This window comes from Hippocampus comes, unplaced genomic scaffold, assembly GCF_001891065.2.
Source record: "Hippocampus comes isolate QL1 unplaced genomic scaffold, H_comes_QL1_v1.1 scaffold327, whole genome shotgun sequence".
Lineage (NCBI taxonomy): Eukaryota > Metazoa > Chordata > Actinopteri > Syngnathiformes > Syngnathidae > Hippocampus > Hippocampus comes.
The window spans coordinates 2,081,341-2,094,137 of record NW_017806221.1 but is presented as its reverse complement, the minus strand read 5'-3'; positions in this window follow the sequence as shown (position 1 = coordinate 2,094,137).

Below are 12,797 nucleotides of genomic sequence, written 5' to 3'. Positions count from 1 at the left end.
TTTGTTCCGCATTTCAGATGCAACCCAGTTGCTGCCCACTGCTCCCCATGGTTCAGTTTAAGACGTGTTCTTCAACAAGTTCAATGTAACTTCACTCACAACTTAACGTCCAGCAGCACCGCAGCCATTGATTAGAGGTTTGTTTTAGCAGCAAAAGTAACACAAAGTCTCTCTGAGGTAAAAAAGCGAGAACCAGAAGGTATTACAGAGGTGAGATGGAAATGGAAAAGAGAACCAGCAGCAGCACCTCTCAAAGCTGTTTCTAATAGGATATAGAATCCTTTCTAGGTTGGGTGGGATAAAGGAAACAGCAGAATGTGATGCCTCCCGACACGCACACACACACACACACACACACACACACACACACACACACACACACACACACACACACCATGGAAATACGTAGTACGGGCTCCTACACCTGCCGAAGTGTCACCAATTTGTGCAGTTTGTGTACTGCTCCAAAAATCCATTTATCCATCGATTATCTGATCCGCTTATTCTCACAAGGGGTCGCCGGCGTGGTGGAGCTTATCCCAGGGGGGCACCCTGAACTGGTTGCCAGCCAATTGTAGGGCACACATAGACAAACAAGCATTCACGCTCACAATCACACATAGGCACAATTTAGAGTGTTCCATTAAATCTACAGTGCATGATTTTGGAGTGTAGGAGGAAACCGGAGAACAAGCACACAGGCACGGGGCGAAAATGCAAACTCCACACTGGAAGGAAGGAGCCCGATTCAAACCCATGACCTCTGCGCTGTCACGTGGACGTGCTAAGCATGCCCCCCGCTCCAAAAATGAAAAATGAAACCTAAAACTTGCACTCACAGGAGTGACCCCACGTAGTAACAGGCTTTTTATCGCTGCTAAGTCCCAGTGAACACATGCTGACCCAACCAAAACACTTACAGAACAACATGATGTCTTTGCACGGTCGACTTGGTGCCTAACTCGACCTCCTTGGCGCGGTGCTGTGCTGTTGCGCCAAAGCAACACATATACAATGAATTGGTTACTCAACGGCACACTGTGCTGACTTAGTACAGTGCAAAGAGGCCTGAACTGTTCGGCGGCAATCAAGAGGCGCCTGGCAGGCAGACGCGGCCCAGGTGCCACCTCTGGGGGGCTACTGTCGTCATGGTTTGCTTGCCTGACTTCTGTGAAAACAATTTGGGGTTCAGTTAATACTCAGTGATGGTGTTTGTCCATTGTGATTGACTGCCAACCAGGCTCTGACTCCATGTGTTCCTGATATGCTATGCAGCATGGGGTGTCAAACTCATTTTTGTCACGGGCCACATTGTAGTCACGGTTTCCCTTGGAGAACCGTTATGAATTTTGGGAAACCATATAAATGTTTAATTTATTGTAGTTAATAAATGTTAATTACATACAGAACGCACAACAAATTAATGAATAACTAGTTTTAAAAACAGAAGTCAAGAATAATGACTGTTAATGTGGATTACATATGACAATTTGAAATTTTGGTTCAGACATTACCAAGCATCATGGAACTTGACATGCTTTCGCGGGCCATATAAAATGATGTGGCGGGCCAGATTTGGCCCCCGGGCCTTGACTTTGACACCTGTGATATACAGCAAAGAAAATGGATGCGTGACACTTTCACCCAAACAGATCTCCTTCATAGAGGCACATTGTTGACATCGCTTCAAGGCCTCATCATGGTTTAATCTTACATTACCTGTATTTGTAAAAAAAAAAAAAAAAGTTCCATTAGTGAATTAATCTATATACACCCGATCAAATGAACCATTCACAGCGCATGCACACAAACATATTTTCATCTATCTTCATCTTTTTTCATCTTTGCATTTCAGATGTGAGCCTGCGTTCCTTGTGGCAGGTGTCTGCCAGTTTGAGCTGTCAAGGACAAATGGTAAGCAGTTCACTAGTGAGTAACAAGCAGTAATCAGGAAAGGTTCTCTGCTCCAGTCAGCCACAGACCAAATCCTGCTGCAATAACTCTGATAACCGAGGCTTTTGGAGTATCGATGTGTTTCTTTGGCATTTCGTTCTGGATATCAGTATTGAATAGGTAGCCCGTCGATGCTTGTGTGTCTACAACATTGTCCTCTGTTATCATAATTCCGCTGAGGTGGGCTGTGAGTGAAAGCCCCTTTTAGTTTGATATGTAGAGACACCTAAAGATCACTCGCTGGACGTTGATATTTGCCAATCAGCCTTTTTTTTTTTTTCACACCTCATACTGCAGCTTCAGCGTCTACCATACTGTCTACCTCTGTCACCTCCAGCAAATCCTTTCCCTGCACTGATAACACTCCAAATATCAGGTGAGTGACTGCTGGCAGACGAGATTGCCTGACCTTATTGTTTGCTGTCGCCCCCTTTTTGTTCTTCACAAATAAAGGTTTCTTCTTTTTTTTTTAATAAACTGAAAGGTCCTCTACTGTGGCCCATGGAGAAAATGAAAGGGGCCAGTGAGGTATGGTACAATGTGACGGGGGAAAAAGAGCAGCTCATCAGAAAATAACAAAGGTGCAAGTTAAAGATAAGGTGCTTGTCAGAGATTAATCCAGTCCTGCTTGATTGTTTTCTTTAATACCAGACCTGCTACAGCAAGCGATAAGTTTGCTGAGTAATTTGGTTTTCTAGGGGACAGGCAGGGACTGGAGTGGCGGGCTGGCTGCTCGAAATAATATTCAGGTGTGCTCTATAATTGATTTCTTTTTTTTTCTACACCGTAGTTCTCAAAGAAAAATGAGATGAAGCTCCAAACTGCTTTGACAGGCTTTTTTCGTTCAGCCTGCTACCCCCTTCTTTTCTTTCTTGCTCACTTTCTATTTCTTTTACCTCGCCTTCCCCCTTTGGATTAATAAACTGGCTTTGTTGAATACAGTAAGGGAAAAGGAAGAGAGTGCTTGAAGAAACATTATCTTCTTCTTCCTAGCACCTCAATGTGATAGTTTCGGGGGGAGTTGGGGGAGGGGATTGAATCAATGAAACCCACAGCCGACTGTGTCACATTCTCGTTAGTGTTACAAAAATGAATGCAGAGAACAATAGATTAAAATCTATTACAGTAGGCTGGTAATGAAATGCAACTAAAGCCACCCAGCGGTAATTGGTCTGCTGAAATAAATATGCAAATGTGGTACAGAAGAGAAAACTAGTTAAAAAGAATATCCAAGTCATCAGAAAGGGTTCTTTTCATTTTATGTAGAAATGTGTCCCTTTCTTTTGTTTTTTTTTTTTGTTTTGTTTTTCAACCCAATTTTAATAGCAGTCTAGGCAATATTCATCATTCATGTTAGGGGCCGTTATGGCTGTTTCTCATTATTGCATCCGTGTGTGCGTGCGTGTGTGTGTGTGTGTATGCGTCCACGTGCGGTAATCGGTCGCACGGGAGGTTGGTTGCTTGAAAAGTAGATCTTGAGTCCAAAAAGGTTGGGCAGCCCTGCATTAAACAGAAGTACTGTACATGTCTTCATCTCTGTGCTACAGAGGCAGATGGCTGTGGTGGCACCACCCTAATGTGGAACAAAGTCACTAATTGGCTTTAGCAAAAGTTATTTCTGACCAATCTTTACAAAAGGAAAGGAGATATATTACCCAGAACCCTTTAGGACAGCAATATTTAAAGCACAGGTGTGAAACTCAAGGCCCGGGGGCCAGATCTGGCCCGCCACATCATTTTATGTGGCCCGCAAAAGCAAATCAAACATGTCAACTTCCATGATTGATGCTTGCTAAAATCTTGCAACATTTCAAATTCTCATATGTAATAAAAAACATATTGTAAGCATTTTCTTGTGACCAAAGTCCTCATCACAGTCACTTCAACAATCGTTGAATAAACCCATTATGCTTGACTTCTTCATATGGTTTAACAGTCATAATGGCCCTCCAAGGGAAATGGTGACCCCAATGTGGCCCGCAACAAAAATGGGTTTGACACCCCCGATTTAAAGGAAAAGACCATCAACGAAGTTTACAGACCACACGGACGCTCAAGAGTTTCATGCTAGAGACGTAGATAAATAAAATAAATCAATACATATTTCGCCCGAAGCCCTTTACAGAGGCTCACATTCACCTATTCACACACCGATCGACGGCAGCTGCCATGGAAGCCGCTGCCAGGGACACTGGGAGTAACTAAGGGCACACTGCCGACGGACACTGAATGTCTCGCTCTCGCAACTGAGCCACAGTTGCCCCAATGAAACCACTTTCTGATCTCATTTGCCTGGCACGGAATTAAAAATTGAATAAAGACTACATAGAAAAATGGTGTGTCACTGCACAAACAAAATATTATACAGTATCCAGAATTAGCCACATCCAGCCAATTGACACATGAAGTACCAGCGATTCGGTTTCTCTTCCCCATAAACAGTACTACTGTACATAATCCAGTCAAATGAGCAGTCACACTTTAAACGTTCAACACAACTAAACAGTAAAGATCATTTATTACTAATTGTTTTTATTAGCAAGTCGAGCACATAGAGGGAATGCGCACAAGTGTGTGCACACATGCATGCGCGCACACACACACAAACACACACACACACACACACACACAAACACACACACACACACACACACACACACACACACACGCACGCACGCACACACACACTTCTCCTTGTCTTGTTTTCTCCCAAGGGTCTCTGTTAAAATTGACCTTCTCTGCCTTTCATCACAGGAAAATATCACCCTCAAAGGATAATAAGGCCGCCAGACACATTAATTAGAGGGCGTCTATTTAGATAAATGTCTAAGAGAGAGAAAGAGAGAGTGAGGAAAGAGCCAATGTGGAAAAAAAAATGTATGTCATTCGGCATACATAAAATACATCATGGTGCAATGTAAAGAATTCTTTTGAAATGATGGGGCCATTGTTTTACATGAATAGTAACTGACATCTGGGTTTCATCGACAGCGCACATTTAATAGACCACCAAGGATGGTTTATGCCACAGCTGCCCTAGTTCAACAGTATCCAAACTAATTGTGTCTGTAATGATTAATGTTTAACTGATATTTTCAATTTAAAAATATAATTTCAGTATCGTTTCTGTCTCTGTCTGTCGTCGTGAATTTTCAAATTTGATGTCACCTCATTAAGGTAAAAATTGAACAGATTACAAAAATAGACATACTTATTTTTTGACAGGACAGGGATGATATAATTGAACATGTACTTTGTCGGACTTTGCTCCAAATGAGATGTATTCGCAATGTTCGCCCTGACTTGAGTCTCGCAATTTGTGCCCAAGGCGGTTGAAGAAAAAGAGAGGAACAAGTTGAAAAATTAAAAGGGACAAAGAGCAAAATGTGGTCTCGCGGAACACTTGCCGTGGTGCAACTCTTTGGTTGTAGTCTGCTACAATCTTCGGGGGCACGCTGGCGAGAAGTCTTGGAGCGCACGGCCTACGAGTTTGTCGGGCCTGGTGAAATGACGCAGGGCGTAATTAACGATATTAGGCTGTTGCGTTAGTTGGCAGTGAGACAGCCGCTCTTGGTGCACAGCCAAAAAACTAGAAAAGAGAAGTTCTCAAAAAAGACAAGACGAAGTGGATGTTCAACATCAGTGTCCAGTGAGAGAAGCGGAGAGTAGAGACACAAGACAAGGTCCGGCGTCCTGCTGGAGCGTGGAGCCAAGAGCGAGAACAAAGGGGGACCGCGGGCTCTTATCTTTGGCACATTTCAAAATCAGAGGCCCCGTCCAACATATAATAAATCCTTGAAGCAAAAAAAAAAAAAAAAAAAAGAATCCATCCGTGACTGATTCTGAAAGAAAGTAATAAATTGTCATTTATAATTTGACTCTTACTTAATGCTGACCAACTAGTCTAGATAATGCAATTTACAGACATGAAACACATTCACAATATTCGATCTATTTAAATTGCATACACGTGACATTTCATGATTCCATTGTTCTGTTGCACATTAAGACATTTACAGTTCTTATCGTTGAGCTGGGTGGCGAACGGGTGTTTGGCTCGTGTCTCTTTTGATGTTGACGGACAACCAACCTAGAGTCTGGTTCAGCAGGGGTCAACAAAAACAAGGGGGCCTCCCCCTGCGGCAACCGTTTTTGAGACTTGATTTGTCGACAAATTGATTGAATTTCTGGTGGTTAACTGTGGTCACATGTCTCTGGAATGTTTGCATTTTACAATGGGGATTTTCATCCCTCTACCTTGAAGACGAACCAGACTGTCCAGTCCTCTTTGGAAATGACCAAATACAATGCCATACAGTGCATTTTTATTCATAAAGGAGTCTTATTCAACTTAATGAAAAGTCATATCTGGAAAACTGTCAAAAATCGCAACACTGCTGTTGACAACTTTACTCATTCCGACCTTACTGAGATTGAGCTGTTTTGCAAGTAAAAATGTTTTTTGTTTTTGTTTTTTACAGTTTGAGAGGTTTTTTTTTTATTTCTAAAAAAATGCAAATATTGTATGAATTTCGTTTTACGTCACAATCATGTCCCACTTGGTGGTGATTTTTAAAAAATCGAATTTTATTTCTTTAGGTTTGAAGCCTGAAATATGGCAACAGATCAAAGAGTTCAAGTGGGCCGAATACCTTCGCAAGCCGCTGTGTTTTTACATTTAAAACACATGTCGGGTAGTTCTTATTGTCACCAAATACGTGTACTCATTAAGTGTTAAAAGTAAAAAGAAAAAGGTGGCAACATCTCGTTTCCATGCAACAGTCGTCTCTCAAGACACAATCTACAGCTCAAGTGTGAGATGTGCTAACAAGACAGTTAAAAACAACGGGTGCTTGCACGTGTCACCGGCACGTACTTTGAAAACAGTTGAGAATTAAACGCTATGCAGCTCTCTGCTAGCTCATCTTTGTTAAATCACTTAGTGTCCAGAAAAAGCGTATGCCTGCTGTCATCGTTTCTTTACTCTCTCTTCAAGTTTGTAGCGTCCCTTTCTGTCTGTTTGCAAGTGCTTCTTTGTTTGCATGAATGTACGTGTGATGTCGTACATCTGTTTGCTAAATACTATTGATGTGACACAGCTCTTTTATTCCATCCTTTAGCTGTGCATGGGTGATGTGTGTGTCACTGCATTCAAATAGTGACCCAAAATCAAGTCACTCATGCAATTTATCATGAAGAAAGGAAAACTGAAAGACTTTTGCACTCATAAAAACAAACAAAAGGTTCCAAGATCACTCAAACACATCTGATTGAATTACCTGATGGACTTTTCACATTTCCTTTCATACCTTAACTGTGTAAATGAAGCACTATACTGCTCACTGATTTTAGCCCATTGCATGGTGAATATGACAAGAAATTAGCGATAAATGTCAAATCAATTTGACCGACAGAAAGTGAAAACCTACTGTAGATAAAATGGCTTCGGAGCTTATTTATGATGCACTGTCCTGAGTTTAATATATTAGCCTGATGCTTAAAAAGAGCAATTTTACCATGTAAATGTAAAATCTATTTTATTCCATTTTCAATTATGTGTGGTCATCGACTTGTTGGTCCAGAAGTTGGCTTTTTGCCTTTTCGGTGTAATTTGGTTGAGTGCAGTTTGTTGCCTTTGGGCTCATTAAGGACAATATAAACAGTAATTACTGTGCCTAATTAATTCATTGGGGGGAAAAAAGGCCGCGTGCCATTGAAGCCTCCAGTAAATCTTTTTGTGGGATAACAATTTAACAGATTCATTATGGCTGACATAATTTGCATGTTCCAAAATAAGCTGTAACAATGATTATTTTTGTCTCATTCAATGCATTTTCCCTTTTATTGTTCAAATTCTATCCCATTTCACTAAGCTCACTTTCTGTGAGTTATCCCTGTCTGATCAAGTCACTGTCTGCAGACTTGAATTGTAATCCCCCTATGAGCACGTTCTTTTGTCTTTTAGACCATTTCCATGCTTTGCTTTCATCCCTGAGCTTCACTTATAATAGAATTATTTGCTTCATTCTCTTGGTGTTGTCGAATCTTAGGATGTCATTTGGTCCGAAATTATGCAGTCATGTATTATGTATTATGTTACTGGTCAGTTTTAATTTTGAGCAATTATAGATTCCTCACAAAAAATAACAGTTATTTGTTTCAGACAGTGCATGGTGTACAATGGAAGCGAAAAAAATAAATAAAATCCCCCAAAACAATAGGAAACGTGGTGGGGTTTTGTTAATGAAACTGTTTCGAGGTCAACCCTAGCAACTGCTTTTTAAATGGCTTTCTATTTCTTCGAATAATGTAAACATGTACATATGCTGTATATATTTTGGTTCAAAATATCAAAGTAAGTAAGTCTCTTCTACAGTGATGCTTGTGAAGTTAGTGTATACCTGTCTGTATATATGATAGATTTGTCATGTAAGGAAATGAAGATGACGTAAAGAGCGTCTACCCTCCGAAACGTTGAAAAGTTCACTTGCTATTTGTGCAGGATTTTTGTCCATCTTAAATCATCTATTGTTGAAAGCCTCTCTCCTCGTTAAATTTATCCACACATTTCACTGGTGCCTCGTCTTCAGAAGAATACTCTAGCTTTTATCCCCACCTAGTGGTCTTTTGTCTCTTATTAAAGTCCTGTCACTTGTGAGGTCTGAAAGACCTCCTCTCCATCAATATGAGTCGACACAAATATATTATCCAACACAAGAAATCAACATAAAAGTTAAAGTCTGAAACACTGAATATCTTCCTATGAGACTGGAGCATTTAACGTTCTTTGATGTGTTTTTGTAAGAACATGTCAATTGTAAACCTCTAAGAGTGGAATGCAAAACACAATATACAGTACCTCACAAAAGTCAGTACACACCTCACAATTCTGCAGGTATTCATAATTGTTTAAATAATTTCATGGGACAACACTGAAAAAAATGACACTTTGACACAATGAAAAGTAGTCAGTATACAGCTTACATTACAGTGTCAATGTATTGTTCCCTCAAAATAACTCAAACAACAGCCATTAATAGCTCAGCAGCCCCTTGTTAAGTACACACCTAAGTAAAAAAGCCAACATTGTTTGTCATTTTCCCTGCCTGGTGTCATGTGACTCATTACTGTTATAAGATCTCAGGTGTGAATAGGGAGCAGGTGTGTTAAATTTGCTCTCCCACTCTTTCATACTGGTCACCCAAAGTTCAACATGGCACCTCATGGCAAAGAACCTACTGAAGATCTGAAACAAAATAACGTTTGCTCTACATATACATGGCCTACCTCGTCAAATGGTCAGCCTGTCTGTGCTCAGACCATACGCTGGTGTAAGCATGGCTGTCGTCCCAGATGAGGCTCTTCTAAAGATGATGCACAAGAAAGCCTGCAAACAGTTTTCTGAAGACAAGCTAAGGGCATGGATTACCAGAACCATGTCCTATGCTGGTCTAATGAGACCAAGAGAAATTGATTTGGTTCAGATGGTGTCAAGTGGTGTCAGAGAAGCATGGTGGTGGGAGCGTCAAGGTCTGAGGCTGCTGACATTGGAGAGCTACGGTTCATTCAGGGAACCATGAATGCCAATGTGGACTGTGAGAAACTGAAGCAGGTCCAATCCTTCCAGGGAAGTATTCCAACATAATAATGACCCCCGCACTGGGCTGGGGTGCGCCCGGACGATGGGTGCCCCCTCTCCGGTTTATGACACCGCATGTTTGTGGAGAGCATGGTGCTAAATGACTTGCAGACGACCTGATTCTGGGTCAGGGTTTCGTACGTAGCAGAGCAGCTACCTATTATTCCAACATAATAATGACCCCCAACCACACCTCCAAGATGACAACTGTCTTGCTAAAGGGGCTAAGAGTAAAAGATGACTGATTGGCTTCCGCAACACTGATCCAAGTAGGTTGGAACAGGTGGAGCAAAGTGTCAGGAGTGTCATGTGATAAGAATCTCTGCTATGATGAAGGGAAAAGTTTATAAGACATGAATGAAGACAAACAAACAAGATACGAAGACGAGGAGATCACTGAGTTTCACCGTCTACTTTCGTAGGAGACCTGACACAGGGAGACAAAGGAAGGTATGTACTTTTGTAGAACATAGTCATTTTTGCAGGAACATAACCTATTGTATGGCTACCATGTACCGTTTTATTAAAATGCCGCTCCAGATTCCTTTTCTTTGTCAGTGTTGCATTGGAAATCACTCAAACAAGCAAGCTTTGAATGAAAGTGATAAGCGTGCAAGATGTAGTGTACACTAACACATTTATGCAAAAGTATATGATCAAAAAACAAAACGTGCAATTTTTCTTTCTTTTTTGTCCTTTTTAGTTTTTCCTCCTGACAACCCTCGCGGGCTACTTATGATCAGTTTGCATTCTACCAGTAGAGCACGATCGACTGGTTGTTCTCATCTAGAATATATGAAATTATATTTCATTAACGGTTGAATTGATATCAGATACATAAAGTATATGAGTAAAAAATGATAAGTATACCAATGTGAACAGATTTGTACTCTGAATCTTAAATGTCTTCAAGTGTAAAAACTGCACTGTGAGAGCCTGCATTCAAAGACAGTTAATCATTATAGTTTAGTTAGATAATTCCTGAGTTTTGGTGAGACGTTTTTACATAGAGCAATACTTTCTTCTTTATTTAGTCAATTTACTTTAAATTAAAAATGTGTTGCTTAATGCCTTGGGTAAATGTATTTATTTTATTTTGGAACAGTTAATGGCCAATAGAGGACGCTGCAGACTAAATATGGAACTCAACCCACATCCACGAACAATAAACTGGATTGGAAAGACAACAGACTATACTGTACTAGTTTCGTGAGTTTGTTAAATTAGGCCTCTTTGGTACAAACAATTAGGTGATTTGAGCTAGGCTGTTGTGTCCGTCCTTTCCTACTGCCTCGGCAGCTTCCTATCTATCTGCACACACAGTTATCTACAAACACACTACCAATGAAGTTGATTTGCAAATCACATTGAGCCTATATTTAATTGGATACATAAAAAAGACAAGATATGTAATGTTCAAATTGATAAACTTTAGTGTTTTTGTAAATCATTAACATGTGGAAATTCCTCAGGACGAGTAAAAATGAGGCTCAGTCGTGTGTATGTGGCCTCCTCATGCCTGCATTACTTCCCTACAATGCCTGGGCATGCTCCTGATGAGATGGTGAATTGGTTCATGAGGGATCCCTCCCAGACTAGGATTAAAGAGTCAGCCTGCTCCTGTGGTGCAACGTGGCGTTGGCGTACAGAATAAAACATGTCCCAGGTGTGCTCAATTGGATTCATGTCTGAGGAACGTACCTGCTAGTCCATTGCATCACTGCCTTCATCATGCAGGAACTGTCGACACACTTAAGCCACATGATGCCTGGCATTGTCATGCATCAGAAGGAACACCACTGCTCCAGCATGAGATCACACAACGGGTCTGAAAATCACGTCAGGCTACCTAACGTCAGTCAAGGTACTCTGATTCCCACAAGGAGAACTGTGCGGCCTTCCAAAGAAATGTCTCCCCAAATCATTACTGACTCACCCACCGAGTGGTAATGCTAGCTCATATTGCAGGCAGCATAACGTTCCCCACGGCGTCTCCAGACTTTAAATTGGGCTGGCAAATTGGCGCCTTTGTTAAAGTCAGCTTCGTTCATTTTAAGCAGCTGGCTAAAGTAAAGCCTCTCCTTTCTCAAGGGTACTTTGAAACAGTAATTAATGCCTTTTTCACATCTCGGCTGGATTACTGGAATGCACTCTACTTTGGAGTCAGCCAATCCTCCATTAAGTGTCTCCAGTTGGTCCAGAATGCTGCTGCTCGGCTCTTGACTGGCACTCATAAGAGGGAGCACATAACTCCTACTCTGGCATCCCTTCATTGGTTTCCTATACATTTTAGAGTTCTTTTTAAGATCCTATTATTTGTTTTCAAATCACGCACCTGCCTGGTGCCTTAGGTCTGCGGACCAGACACTTTTAGAGGTACCGAAGAACTGAGCGGAGGCTCAGAGGGGATCGAGCCTTTTCCGTTGCTAGTCCCTCTCTTTGGAATGACCCCCCCACTGAATGGTTGGCAAGCCCCCTCGCTGCACATTTTATAAACAAATTTTTACTCTTTGGCTTTTGACTCAGCATGAGGCTTGATTTTTAGTTTTACTGTTTTTGTGCTTTCTACTGTCTTTATTAATTTGTTTTGTTTGTTGTTGTTTGAATTATTTTTGCTCCATGTACAGCACGTTGTATACAGCGGTGGTTTTAAAGTGCTCTATAAAATAATGTTAAGTTGAATCACGTCGGTCACATGTGCTCAGTATTAAACTGCTTTCATCCGTGAAGAGCACAGGGTGGCAATGGTGAGCTTGACAATCTTTATCTTCTCTGGCAAATGGCAATGCTGCTGCACAGTGTTGGGCAATCAGCAGAGGACCCATTTGTGGCCACCGGGCCCTCATTCCCCTCATGGGGTCTGTTCCTGACTGTTTGACCGGAAACATGCACATTAGTGGCCTGTTGAAGCTCCTTTTGCAAAGCTACGGTAGTCGTCCTCCTGTACCTCCTTGCACAAACAAGGTAGCGGTTCTGCTGATGGGTTGTTACCCTACGACAGTATGACAATTTCCACATGTCCTGGTGTACTGACCTGCCTTCTGGTATCTCCTCCTTGCTCTGGACACTGTGCTGGGGGACACAGCAAACATTCTTTCCACAGCTAGCATTGATGTGCCATCTTGGATGAGCACCACTACCTGAGTGATTTCAGCAGTTGGTGGACACCGCCTAATGGTGCCTCCATGAGTGGGACACTTAAGAG